This window comes from Puma concolor, chromosome B2 (genome assembly GCF_028749965.1).
Source record: "Puma concolor isolate L17-30 chromosome B2, mPumCon1.1.hap2, whole genome shotgun sequence".
Lineage (NCBI taxonomy): Eukaryota > Metazoa > Chordata > Mammalia > Carnivora > Felidae > Puma > Puma concolor.
This window is the reverse complement of record NC_141671.1, coordinates 43,597,862-43,610,703: the sequence shown is the minus strand read 5'-3', so window position 1 is coordinate 43,610,703 and position 12,842 is coordinate 43,597,862.

The window sequence follows — 12,842 nt, the reverse complement described above, 5'->3', positions numbered from 1 at the left end:
TGATTGTAACTTATTTTTATCACTGTAACTCCTTAACACGTTCTTTATAATTCTCTTTAATTACCTAAAATATATACACTTATTGCAAACAAACAAAAACCTAAAAGACTCAGAAAACCACAAAAAATACAATTAGAATTACCCACAGCCCTTTGATACTGAGATTAAACATTGTTAACATTTTAATACACCTACGCACAAAACGCATTCACATAGTACATACTTCTTTGTAGTCTATTATAACACTTTCTATGCCATTTTTTTAACTGCAGAATATTTCATACTATGGCCGATTTACTATTACCTTAATTATATCCTATTATTGGGCATTGTGATTTTCCCAAAGTTTTATCATTATAAATGTACATTATTTTATGTACATATCATATTGTTTCCTTTGTCTTTTGGCTTCTGTCATTTTGGTTGTCATCATTATTGGTGTCCCCTGTGAAAGTAATGTGTCTACTTTTCTCTGGCTGTTTTGAGATTTTATTTTATTTTCAGCACTTGCATTATGACATGCTTGCATGTAGTTTTCTTTGTATCTTTTTTTTGAGTTTGTACAATGTCTTGAATCTGTGGCTTGACATCTTTCATCAATTTTTTAACATTCTCAACTACTTTTCTTCAAATATTTTTTCTTGTCTTCTAGGACTTTGATTACATGTATGTCAGACTTTTTCACCATATACAATATGTCTCCTTGGTCCTTTTTTGTACTTCCCATCTCTTTATCTCTGTTTCAATCTGGTGTTTACTGACCCATCTTGTCTTTATTAATCTTCTCTTTTGCTGCATCTGACATTCTATTAAACAAAGACTCTTAAATACAGAGAACAAAGCGGTGGTTGCAAGAGGGGAAGTGGGTGGGGAAATGAGTAAAATAGATAAAGGGGATTAAGAAGTACAGACTTCCAGGAGTGTCTGGGTGACTCAGTCCGTTAACTGTCCCAACTCTTGATTTCAACTCAGGTCATGATCTTACAGTTCATGAGATTGAGCTGAAAGCACATAGCCTACTTGGGATTCTCTCTCTCCCTCTCTCTGTCTCTCTCTCTCCAAATAAATAAATAAACAACAAAAAAGTACAGACTTCTAGTTGTAAAATAAATAAGTCATGAAGATGATAAGCCCATGTATTGAATTTTTAATTTCAGTTCTTTTTTATTTTTCACCTACATAATCACCATTTAATTCTTTAAAAAAAAAAAAAGTTCTAGTTCAAGTCCCTTTCCTTACACCAGTGTCTGGGTATCTTATGTATCTATTTCTGTTGCCTGGATTTTTTTTCTCTTGGTTTTCAGTCATTTGGTTCTGTATCCTGCTATGCCTAGGAGTTTCCTTATTGAATGGCAGACATTGTATATGAAAAGTCATGGAAGCTCTGGATGATGATTTCTTCCAGAGAGGATTTCATTTCTGATAGGCAGTTGGGGGTGTAGTCAAATCAAGGTTGATCTATTTCTGTTTTGCCCTTATCCATAGAAAGTATCTCTAGGGCCTCAGCTGAAAGCCTGTGGTGTTTACCAGACCCCTTCAACTTTGGTGAGCTCTGAAATCCAGCCTCCAACTCCCGACGACCCATAAAGTGGATGAAATTTCTGCTCACCTCCTTAGCCTTCCAGTTCCCACTTTCACCCACACATGTGCAACTTTGGGGATGACATGTATTTCAAGGGGAAACTGCATGCATAATTATAGGTTTAGTTCTCTGCAGTTTCCTCCTCCTGTCTGAGATCTCCGTCCCTCAGCTATTGGCAGCCCTAGGCTCCAACCTGTGGCTCAGTAAGACTGTCACAGGCCCTAGACCTCTGCTTCCTGCACGGCTTTTCTTCCTCACACATTTAATTGGGAAATCTCCTGAGGGGGGGGGAAAGTGAATTTTCCTCTTTTTCAGTTTCACATCCTTTCAAATCCTGACTGCTTTGGACTTTTTCTGATGCCTCAAATAAAGTGTGGCCTCCCAAAAATATCCAGATCCAAATCCCCAGAACCTGTGAGTGCATTACATTACATAACAAGGCAATTAAAGTTGCAGATGGAATTAAGGTTTAGGTGTCTAATCAACAGACTTTATCATAGGGAAATTATCTTAGATGATCTAGGTAGGCCCACCTTAAACACATGAGCTTTTAAAAACAGAAGAGGGAAGCAGAAAAATAGGTAAGAAATGCAGCCTGACCAAGACTTGACATTGCTGGCTTTGGAGACAGAATAAGGGTTCCATGTGCAAAGGAATGTGGTAGCCTTGGAAATTCCCCATTGTTTATCGCCAGCAAGAAAACTTGGATCTCAGTCCTACAACCAAGGAATTGAAATACTCCTGACAATCTGAACGAGCAGGAAACGGGTTCTTTCTTACAACCTCCAAAAAGAGTGCAGCCTGCTAACACCCTGCCTTTAATCCATGAGACCCATACCAGACTTCTGACCTGTAGATCTGTAAGATAATACATTTGTGTTGTTTAAGCCATGAAATTTGTGGTAATTTGTAATGGCAGCATATAAGACTATTACATGATTTTTTAAAACTATTTTGTCCAGCTTTTGTCATTGTTCTCAGGTCAAGCATTAGTCTCCCATAGCTTGACGTATCGGAACTCAGTCACAGAGTCAGAACCACTGTGCATTGTGGTATAAAGATTTTATTATAGGAATCAGATGTTACATGGTTGCGGGAGGAGTTGGGAAAGGAAAAGCCTAGGAAGGAAGTTGGAGAATCAGAGAAAAAGTCACCAACCCATCAATTGGAGAAGCAAAAGGCAACCACCTACCAAAAGTGGCTGCAAAGTGATGGCTCATGGGAAGGTCTGTAGGAAGCCATGCTTCTGTATAACTACCACCTCTGTGGGTTCACCACAAGTGTCTGGTATTAAGTTTGAAGCCACTGTTGATAAATAGGGTCTTCAGTCTGGAAGAAGAGCTGCATGTAAGATGGAGGAAGGTAAGAACATGCTACGGCTGTCAGCACTTCTGTGTCTATAACTGCACCCAACCACAAGGAACTTCAAAGGTTAAAAACTGCTTCACTTCCATGTTCCTAATCTTGCATACGTTTCTTTTTTGGCCAACTCTAACTCCGAACCATGTAGGGAAGGGGATTCTGGAAAAGTAGTTTCAATTTCACCAAAGTGACACAGTACCGGTGACCACAATCTACTCTTTGTCAACTTGGCACCCATACAGATCTCTTTTCACCGTATTTTAAAATCATCCAGATCAAATCAATAGCAAAATGCCTCTACCTAACATGACGCATGCCAGCTTCGTGGCCTTCCTCCCCAGAATCCATAACCTCAATCTAATCATGAGAAAAGCATCAAGCAAATCTCAGTTGGAGGACATTCTACAACATGCCTGACCAGTCCCTCTCAAAACGGTCAAGGCCATCAAAAACGAGGAAAGCCTGAGGAACTGTCATAGCCAAGAGGAACCTAAGGAGACATAACATATATGTAATATGTTCTGGAGGCAATTCTAGCACAGAAAAGGATCTTAAGTAAAAAACAAAGGAAATTTGAATAGAGAATGGGCTTTGGTGAATAGTAATGTATCAAAACTGACTCATTAATTGTGGTAAATATACCATACCAATGTAAAATATTAATAATAGGAGAAACTCCGTGGGGAGTACAGCATTCTTCAGAGATACCAGGGGTTGTGTCCCAGACCACCACAATAAAGCCAGTCAAATGAATTTTTTGGTTTCCCAAAAAGCTATGTTTATACTATTCTTTAGCCTATTAAGTGTGCAATAACATTATGTCTAAAAAACAACATACTTACATTAATTGAAAAATACTTCACTGCTAAATAATTCTATCATCTAGCTTTCAGCAAGTAGTTATCTTTTTACTAGTGGAGGATCTTGACTCCATGTTGATGGCTGATGCTGATCAGGGTGGTGGTGGTGGTTGAGAGTTGGGGCGCCTGTAGCAGTTTCTTAAAAGAAGACAGCAGTGGGGGCACCTGGGTGGCTCAGCCAGTTAAACGTCTGACTTCGGCTCAGGTCATGATCTCACGGTTCATGGGTTTGAGCCCCGCGTCAGGCTTTTTGTGGTCGGTGCGGAGCCCGCTTCTGATCCTCTGTCCTCCTCTCTCTTTTTCTGCCCCTCCTCCACTCATGCTCTCTTTCTCAAAGGTAAATAAACATTAAAAAAAAAAAAAGCAGTGATGTTTGCTGCATCGATGGATTTTTCCTTTCACAAACAATTTCTATGTAGTACGCGACACTATTTGATAGCATTTTACTTATAGTAGAACTTCTTTCAAAATTGGAGTCAATCCCTTCAAAACCTGCCACTGCTTTATCAACTAAGTTTATGGAATATTCTAATTCCGTGGTCATTTCAACAGTCTCCACGGCATCTTCATCAGGAGTAGATTCTGTCTCAGGAAACCACTTTCTTTGTTCATCCATAAGAAGCCACTCCTCAGCCATTCAAGTTTGATCATGACCTTGTGGCAGTTCGGCCCCATCTTCAGACTCCATTTCTGATTCTAGTTCTCTTGCTATTTCCACCACATCTGCAGCTACTTCCTCCTCTGACGTCTGGATCCCCTCAAAATAGTAATCCCTGAGGGTTGGAATCAGCTTTTTCCAAACACCTATTTATGCTGAAAATCTGACCTCTTATCACGAATCACAAGCGTTCTTAATGGCATCTCGGAAAGTGAATGATTTTGAGAACGGTTTCCATTGACTTTGCCCAGATCCATCAGAGAAATCACTGTCTGTGGCAGATCTAGCCTTATGAAGTGTGTCTCTTAAATAACAAGATTTGAAATTAATTACTCCTTGATCCATAGGCTATAGAATGGGTATTGTGTTGGGAGGCATGAAAGCAACAGTAATCTCGTACCTCTCCCTCAAAGCTCTTGGGTGTATTGTCAATGAGCAGTACTATTTGAAAGGAATCTTTTTTTCTGAGAAGCAGTTCACAGCAGTGGTCTTAAAATATTCGGTAAACCATGTTGTAAACAGATGTGCCGTCATCCAGACTTTCTGCCATGTAAAGAACATAGGCAGAGTAGATGTAGCATAATTCTGAAGGGCCCTAGAATTTTCAGAATGGTAGATGAGCACTGGCCCCAACTTAAAGTCACCAACTGCATTAACCCCTAACAAGAGAGTCAGCCTGCCCTCCAAGGCTCGGAAGCCAGGCACTGACTCCTCCTCTCTAGCTACGAAGGTCCTGATGGCATCTTCTTGCAATATAAGGCTGTTTGGTCTACAGTGAGAAACCTGGTGTTTAGTGTGGCCACCTTCATTAATTCTCTTATCTAGATCTTATGAATAACTTGCTGCAGCTTCCACATCACTTGCTGCTTCCCCTTGCGACTCTCACGTTATGGAGATGACTTCTTTCCTTAGACCTCATGAGCCGACCTCTGCTAGCTGCAGACTTTTCTCCTGCAGCTCCCTCACCTCTCTCAGCCCTCACAGAATTGAAAGGAGGTAGGGCCTTGCTCTGGATTATGCTTTGACTTAAGGGAATGTTGTGGCTGGATTGATCTATCCAGACCACTCAAACTTTCTCCATATCCGCGATAAGGCGGTTTCACTCTCTTACCATATTGTGTTCACTGGGTAGCAGTTAATTTTCCTCATAGTTTTCCTTTGCATTCACCACTTGGCTAACTGGTTGGCATATGAGGCCTAGCTTTCCACCAATCAGAGCTTTCAGCATGCCTTCCTCCCTAAGTTTAATCATTGCCAACTTTTGACTTAAAGTTGACCATGCAACTTTTCCTTTCACGTGAACACCTGGGGGCCATTGTAGGAGTACTCACTGGCCTAATTTCAATACCACTGTGTCTCAGGGAAGAGGAAGACCCAAGGAGAGGGAGGGAGAGGGAGGCGCAGCTGCTTGGGGGAGTAATCAGAACACACACAACATTTATGGCTAAAGTTGCCGTCTTCTATGGGTGAGGTTCATGATGTCCCCAAACAACTACAATCGTAACATCAAATATTACTGATCACAGGTCACCATGCCCGGATAATAATAATGAAAAAGTTTGAAATACTGAGAAAACTACCAAAACATGACACGGAGACATGAAGGGAGCAAATGCTGTTGGAGAAGTAGGGCCGATAGACTTGCTCGGTGAAAGGTTGCCACAAACCCTCAAGTCGTTAAAAACCGCAATGTATGCAAAGCGCAATGAAGCAAAGTGCCATCAAATGAGGTATGCCTGTATATGGGAGCTTTTATTATCTTTGCCGTTTCTCTATAAGTGTAAAACTCTTCTAAAATAAAAACTCGACTTAAAAGTTAGGATATAAAGATTTATTCGTTTTGAGGTGATGTGCTTTCCTCTGAATTAGAATTCCCCTTTGATATCCTGTCACTGAGATACAGAGATCTATGGCTAACTACTATTAATACCTCTTACGTTAGCTATCTAGACTGGGAATGTGGGTGGAGGGAGTGGGATAAAGAAAGAGAATTCTTTAACCCCTGAACAATTATGCTGGATTCCTACTAATGCGAGGAAGCCTCCTAACCGCTACCTCGTCATTTCTGTAACTGGCCAGCGGTCACAGCTAGTATTTCTTACTTCCTTCTTCCACTAGCCAGCCTCTGTTCCCCTTGCTCTCATCAGTAAACCCCTCAGCTGGTATGATCCCTTGCCTGATGGGGTGACCCTGCCTATTTCTGTTTCAGTGCTCCTCTGCTGTGTGACAAACAACGCCAAAACTCAGTTGGCTTAAAACAGCAGTGACTTATAATTTCTCGTGATTGTGGGGGTCAAGCGTTCATGCAAGCTTTAACTAGGTAATTCTCGTCCACATGGCGTCATCTGGCAATTACCTAGCTGCATGCAGAGGACAGCGGAGCTGGACCTGAAGGATCAAAAAGGCTGTGCTCATAGATTTGGAGATTTTGAGCCTCGGTGATCTCTCCTTTCACTGGTGACCAGCTTTGGCTTCCTCGCAGCATGGTAGTCTCAGGGTAGAACTCAAAGGACAACTGGTGTTTAAGACAGATGAAACAGAAACTGCCAGACCTCTTAAGGTATGGCTCAGAAATCCCACAACGTCACTTCTGCTAGATTTGTGGTCAAAGCTAGCCACAAGGCCAAGTCCAGAATAAAGGGGAAGGGAAATAGAGTCTACCTCATGCCAAGAGGAACAGCAAAGAATTTGTGCCTGTCTGTAGTCCACTAAAATGGTTGTGGAAATTTCCTTTGAGGTAAATTCCTAGAATTGGAGCTTCTGCATCGAGGGAATTCATTTTAAACACTTGAAACCTGTCCAAATGGCCCACCATTCCGTTTTGCTGGTTTGCATTCTCATTAGCCGTGTTTGCAGATCAACTTCTCTGGGCCTTCACCAACACTGGGTATCGTTACCCTTTTTAATCTTTTCCAGTTTAAAGAAGGGGAAAAGCCTGATCGTTGTAGTTTTGTTTTTTTGCATTTGTGAATACCATTGAGGTCGAACACTTTTCATGTGTTTATTGGCCATGTCTAGATGTTCTTTTTTGAATTGCCTAATCTTGTACTCTGCCCATTCTTTTCTTCGGCTATTCTTGGTTTGAGTGTTGATGTTGGTCTGGAATCTGGGTTATTAAAGTTTAACCGACCTCAGGAAACCCTACTGGGTTTTTAAATATTATGAATTACTCTTGCCCAAAATAATCTATCTTCATTTCCATTCGTTTATTCTTTATTTCCCTGGATCATCACCTTTTTTCAGTCCTTTCTTTTCTTAGATTCAAAATATTAGAACTACAGATCCCCTCATTGTTCAGTTGAGGCTACGAACACCAGAAGAAGAAAGGGTCTTGTCCGGAGATTCTGAACGTGGGGGAGTCTATTCAGTTTGGACATGTAGGACCAGTCCTTCAGGCTTCCGGCCAGAATGACGCCCAAAGTGCACTTAGCCCCCTTACCACAAGATTTGTCTCCTCCGGTCTGGCACTAAGAAATTCAGTCTATCTATAACTTTTGCCTCGTGAGCGACTGGGATCCTAAATTCTCCCTGCCTCTAACTGGCGATGTGGCCTTTGATAAATTACATTAACTTCGGGCCTTGGATTCTCGAATGAAGCGGGAGCATTGAACTTCTGCTTGGTGACTCTGAGGCACACTTTTCACTATTGAAGTCTGTTGTGTCAGAGGGGCATTTGTAGAGAATGCGTTAAGGGGAAGCAGCATAGATGGAAGTCACCTTTAAGACATTTACTTCAGCCTAAAAGGTCTATTTTTGAAGGGAACTTAATCAAAGCTCTTTAAAAATAGTTTTTAATTACAGGTTTGAATCTTTGTGTTATTTGTAATACCTTTTTAGAAGCATGAAAATAGCATTTCTCTCTGTACCAACTTTGTGCTTTCCCATTTGGTAAACACTGATTTTATTTCTCTCTGGGCCTGTAGGAGTAAACCAAGCCAACTCAGCACTTCCTGTTTACCTCCTGGTTGTACGTATCGTAGATGGCGACAAACCTGATCCCCAAAATAAGCTTCCTTGGTTGACTTCTGCATTTTCCGGTTAGGCAACCGGCCTGTCAATGCTTGAACGATGAGTTTGGCTATTGAAGCCTTGTTCTGCCATTACCCCTTCAAACTGTGGGTGTAAAGGAAAGTCAATGTAATAGTAGGGATAATATACTCCTCTCAACACCTCTGGAGATAGATGCTAATTGGAATAGAAGCAGCCTACCCAACTATAGGGTTAAACCACTCTTAGCACAAAATTAATGAGATAGATGAGATAGAAGGTTTGGGTTTTTTTTTTTTTAATTTTTTTTTAACATTTATTTATTTTTGAGACAGAGAGAGACAGAGCATGAACGGGGGAGGGGCAGAGAGAGAGGGAGACACAGAATCGGAAGCAGGCTCCAGGCTCCGGGCCGTCAGCCCGGAGCCCGACGCGGGGCTCGAACTCGCGGACCGCGAGATCGTGACCTGAGCTGACGTCGGGCGCTCAACCGACTGAGCCACCCAGGCGCCCCAATGAGATAGAAGTTTAAGGAAAAAGTAACATTTCTCAGAGTGTAGATGCCAAGTTAAAGCCAACAACCCTCCTGGATCAGCCAGATCCCAAGCTGTGTGTTCCCTTGACTTCACTTAAAGAGGCAACCTTGTACATCCAGCCACCGTTGCCACCCTCTGGCTCAGTGTGGCTGGCTCTGCCTCCATCCTGGAGGCCTCAGCTCAGCAGTCACCATCGTGGACAACAAGACCACAGACTCAAGGTTTAGAGAGAGCCCCCGCACACTCTTTGCTGGGGTGACATGCAAAAAGGAATGGTGGGACACCGACATGCTGTAGGTGGCTACCCATGCTCATGGCAGCCTTTAGAGGTGTGTGATTTACATCCATCAAAGAGGGCATTCAGAGCCAGTGGATATTTAAAGTCAGATACTGGCAAGAATATTCTACATTACTGATGAGTGATTGAACCACGGGCTAGTAGACATCCCAAGGTACCAGAGGCTTAGAGCACAGTATTTGCCAAGAGGAAGAAAAGCCTAAGTATCTTATCAATTTGCTGAGACTGTAATGGGCATACTGTGTGACATACCTGTATTACTGGAGATGAGGGGCTGGTTTCCTCTTAGATTTTCCACCTCTTTCAGGATCCAGACGCAGCCTTCACCTGTGGCACATGCTCTTTATAAGCATCCCAAGTTCTTCCATCACTGACTAGTCACGCTGGAAATAAATGTTATACATCTAAAAAGTGATGTTCTTTCACATCTAGTACCCAGATCTTAGTTTCTAAATATTCTCCACTGACATTCAGGCTCCTTGGAGAAATAGATGATTCCAGGACTGGGGCAGGGAAAGATGCCTGGGGAAATGAGCCCGGAACATCTTAATTCAACAGAAAATAAGAAATTGCTCATGAACTGGGGGAACATGTCAAAAATGGGAGGTGGAAGAGGCTCCTTGTTGCCAAATCTGGGACAATTTGATTGTCCAAATAAACGATGATAGTAATGGGTTATCACCCATGGAATAAAATAAATATCCTTGAGTCCATACAATATAAATAAGGAAAAAAAAATACAGAAGAAAGTGAACATTCTTTTGCTGTAGAATGCAAATTTTAGATGGAATCGTGGCATTAAAAGATCATCAACAGGTCGGGGCGCCTGGGTGGCTCCGTCCGTTAAGCGCCGACTTTGGCTCAGGTCACGATCAGGTCTTAATTTACAGTTCGTGAGTTAGAGCCCCGCATCAGGCTCTGTGCTGACATCTCAGAGCCTGGAGCCTGCTTCAGATTCTGTGTCTCCCTGTCTCTCTGCTCCTTCCCCACTGTGCTCTGTCTCTGTCTCTCAAAAATAAACATTAAAAAAAATTAAAAAAAAACAAAATGATCATCAACAGGGGAGAAAGGCTGATAAGGGATAGATATTTACATAGTCAAATTACCTCCCCACAAATGACTCCTCAATTACAAAGGAAAGGTAGTAACATGGAAAAAACCCCCATGCCCTTACGATTATTCATTGTAAATATTATTTGTTAATTAAAATATGGTTTTTTGGTTTTGGTTCACAGATGGTTAAGTGCTTCTTTTGCTTAAATTCTGGCCTCAGGCCATGTCATTAAATAAGAAACACAGACAGAAATTCATTTATACCAGTTTAAAGGGGATATTCAATGATGACAAACCTTTGCTAAAATATACTTTGAGTAAATGCCTAATTCAGCTCTTTTTGCTTAGCCTCAATAGGGAAATCGTTCTCCCCTCCAAAAGCCAGAACGGGCTAGCCCTGCAGCACAGCAGAGGCGTATAGGGCCGAGCCCTGAGCCCCTGCTGTGGGGACAGAGAAGGGTCCATTCCAGGATGGCGCCTGAACTCCATCTGGTCCCTTCCCTGGTGAGGATTCTGGCCCTCTTTATTTTCCCTTTTTGTTGCCTGAGACCAGGAACACTATTTTCAGTTACTGTGACAGTTGGGTATCTGAACAGGCAGGATGCTGGTGTCCAGAGAGGGCACCCGGGGTAAACAGGGCGCCTAGATAATGCTGGCTCAGCTGGGCTCCTGGCCACCTGGTTATGTGATGGGCTGCACCAGCATTCCAGGGAGACGGGACCGGCACCTCGAAGGCTACATTCAGACGTTAAAATACACACCCACAAAACAGCCAGCCCAGACCCCTAATCTTACTTTATGACCAAACTATAATTACATTACAGCAATTACTTGAATATTACATTTTTATTACTGTTATGTCATTATGTCTACTCGGGGAAAAAAAAAATCTGCCTACTTTAGCCAATAAAATTCTTAATGACTCATTGAAGCTGTGTCTACATGAAACCCCTGACTTCCACATTTTGGGCAAAATAATTTTTCGGGCCTGGGGGAAGAAGAGGGTTAACCTTCATCTATATGATGGACCAAAAAGCAAGAAAACTCCCATTTGTAGATGTACTCCTAGAGATTAAAAGGTCCTCGCCAAGGCTAGTCAGAAAGTTAAGAGCTGTATTTCTAAAGCCATCCCTCCCTTATCATCTATTGATCCATTGTATCTACTAACAAAAAGTAGAGCTGGGATCTCAGGAAACATCCGTGTCGCAAATGCACGGAGGCACATTTTATATACTTCCAAAATGTTCAGTAGGCCCAACTGTGGAAGGATTCTTTAGAGGCAAAACTAGGCCAGTTTCGCAGCCCTTTCTCTCTGGGAGCCAGTGATTTGTTTAGAACTCACCAAGGACACTCCCCAAATAAAGCGACTCATGTGTGGTACGTTTTTTAATCATTCTAATCCTATTTTACTTCATTACCTCTTTTTAGGTAGCATCTCATTTTCTGTATGCCTTATCTTGCTTAGGGTTTCAGGCTGTCCAATTCACTACATTTTCTCAGCAGGGGGAACCTCTGACCCTGACCACTTGCAACTTAACCCAAACTGTGTCCTTTCCTAAGCAGTGCAGGCCCAGACAAGCATGGGACGCTGTCTGTCTCGGAAATAATTCTATACTTTGAGAGCCAGAACGTAGGCCCTTGAATTTGGAGAATTTATCATATGCGCTGACTAAGTCAAAATATCCAGATTTAACTACCTTTGAATTTTTTTTTCACGTGTATTTTACCCCCAGATACTCTACGTATGGAACGAACACTTCCCTCCAAGACAATGAAGTAGCTGACAGGTTTTGCTTTCCCCTCGGTAAATCAAGCCCAACGTTTGTTCTTTGCTTCATTTTTCTTAATCCTTTTGGCAAATCTGTGTCCCGCATATATTACTGTGTAATTCAGTGCCTAATTCTAAAGTTATGTTCATCTGTGGACATATACGCTGTGAAACATTCATGACTGCCTACCAATGTGAAAAGTATTACCAGACCTATTTTTAACATGGCTTTGGCAAGGCTGTTGCTGTGGGGAAAAAAAAAAAAATCCTATAGAATCTTAATGAGAAAGCTGAATGATTCTTTGAAATGTGGTTGTGATTCCCTAACTTACTAAGTGGTGATGTCACCGGTGTTGAGAAGCAAGAAACGGTAGAATCCCTCCTTTGCCAGCATGCCCTAGAGATACGCCAGACGGGGAATGAAACTTCTCTCGAATGCTGTTTGCACTGAACTGTGCCTTCTCCTCCAGCTCCGAGGGAGCCACATAGGTCCCTGCGCAGGACATGTCTCACACACTTGGTTTGTCATCTCTGAGAGCCTCCGTCATGGAAGGTGCACGGTTTGCCTGTGTTTTTTAATAGAACTTGATCTGCCCACTGGCCCTTTTTCTGTTCGTTACCCACATTTGTCTTAGAGAAATAACCGCCTTCTTCCCTGCTGGAGAAAGACAGGAGTTTCCTCCAGCTCACCTGCGTCCCTTAGGTCACGTAATTAGCATGAGGCAAGAAGTCCAAAGA